General features: G+C 65.3%; 1 protein-coding gene across 1 annotated transcript in view; it reads right to left on the bottom strand.

The window, feature by feature from the left end:
* Positions 1-1999, bottom strand: part of RAP1GAP2 (RAP1 GTPase activating protein 2) — a 37354-nt gene that overhangs the window by 13687 nt on the left and 21668 nt on the right. The window lies entirely within an intron of this gene.

The raw sequence follows: 1999 nt of genomic DNA, 5'->3' as shown, positions 1-1999 counted from the left end.
GAGCAGCCCCCGTGCCCGTGCCCGTGCCGCGGACGGTCCACGCGGGAAAAGCCCCGTCCCCGCCACGGTGGGCGCAGCCGGGGGGCTTCCCGCTCGGAGACGAGCCTCGGCACGCCGCGAGGGCGCTTGGCCACGCGCAGCCGGAGCTGCGGCGCCGAGGCCGCTGTCCTCTCGCAAAGGGGACAGGAGAGGAAACACATTGCCATCTAACATCTGCTGAACGTGAGGAATGACCGACTGCCAGAGACCGTTAATTCCAGGAAGCTCGGGCAAACGTTGGCAAATTAACTGCAATTTCCACGGGCAAACATCAGCGCTGGCTCCTCAACCCTGCCTCCGGAGCGCCCTCGGAAGCGGGGGCCATCGGCGCCTCCAGTCCTCCCCTCTCACCGCTCCCAACTGCACGCCTTGTTCCCCCTCCCTTTTCCTCAGTTTCTGWCGTTTCACGGTCTCGGTTAGGAACCTGGGATCGATGGCTTCCGATCGACCTTCCGGAGGCCTCGCTGCAGTCGACGGACGCGGGAGCGGGTCGGGTCCTGCCGCCTCCCCGGCGGGCGGCCCCCGGCAGCTCCCCRTTTCCTTTGCTGCCCTTTCGTCGCCCCGTTCCACAAAATTCAGGCTTCACAGCAGGAACTGGGAAAAGCACCCGCAGAGCCCGCAGGAGCAGCCGGCTCCGGCTCCGCATCGAGCTTTACAGCACAGCTCCGCTGCACCGGAGCGATTCCAGCCCTCGGGAGAGCGTCCAAGCTCCAAGCCCGCTCCGCCCGCAAGGCTCACGGCTCGCGCCATTTAACCAGATCCATCTTCTAATTCCTATATTGATCTCCATCTTCCTCAGCTTAATGAGTAATTTCCCAGGTGGCAATATATTGAATATTTTGCAGCAACCCGGAGAGAAGGACTCCAATTCCCGCTGTGTGGAAGTTCTGTTTTTGCAGAAATTTCTCTGTGCAGTCTGACAAAAGCTATTTTTGGTTAAACCGTACTGYGTTTTCTGCCACTTTGCCATTTATTTCCACGTCTTTAGTTGATTTTTCCTGTAGAATTCACTCTGAAACCACTTTCTCCTGCCGAGGCCAAACCCCAGCCTGGTTCCCCACCTCGCCCCATCCCGCTCGGACCGGGCCACGCTCTCGGCATCGCTTGCAGTTCAATGTGGCAAGGTCGCCTGGGATAAACCTTGGGCCAGGAGATGGAGGAGCTGCCGGCCGCGATCGCCCTCCGTCAAACACCCTCTTCTGCTCCACTGCCAGCGGCTCTGCACTGAGCCGAGCGGCACGGGAATGGGGATGGTGTGGGAACCAGGACGGCGCGGGAACCGGGACGGCACGGGGACCGGGATGGGGACAATGTGGGAACCAGGATGGCATGGGAACCAGGATGGCACGGGAACCAGGATGGGGACGGTGTGGGAACCAGGACGGTGCGGGAAGCGGGATGGCACGGGGACCGGGATGGGGACAATGTGGGAACCAGGATGGCATAGGAACCAGGATGGCACGGGAACCAGGATGGGGACGGTGTGGGAACCGGGACGGCGTGGGAATCAGGATGGGGACGGCGTGGGGACCGGGACGGCACGGGGACCAGGATGGGGACGGCACGGGGACCGGGACGGCGTGGGAATCAGGATGGGGACGGCGCGGGGACCGGGACGGCGTGGGGACCAGGATGGGGACGGCGCGGGGACCGGGACGGCGCGGGGACCGGGAAGCGCCGGGGCTGCGCAGGAGCCGGCCGTGGCTGTCGCAGCCCCCTTCCCCTGCAGGAGCGCAGCAGGCGCACGCCCGCCCGGCGGAGAGGTTGTGAGCTTTCCTGCGGAGCCACGGCCGCCTCCGGGGCGCTCGGGAAATCTCCTTAGCCAGCACGGGGACGAGCCCCCTTCCCGCGGAGCATCGCCGCCCGCGCAGGCGGCACGAGGCACTCAAGCCGCCCCAGTCCCGGCGCTGCCGGACGCTCCCGCCGGGCAGGCGCTGCCGGACGGCAAAGCCGCCGGATC

This window comes from Rhea americana, unplaced genomic scaffold (genome assembly GCF_003343005.1).
Source record: "Rhea americana isolate MKP2758 unplaced genomic scaffold, rheAme1 scaffold_317, whole genome shotgun sequence".
Classification (NCBI taxonomy): domain Eukaryota; kingdom Metazoa; phylum Chordata; class Aves; order Rheiformes; family Rheidae; genus Rhea; species Rhea americana.
This window is presented reverse-complemented; position numbering and strand designations above follow the sequence as displayed.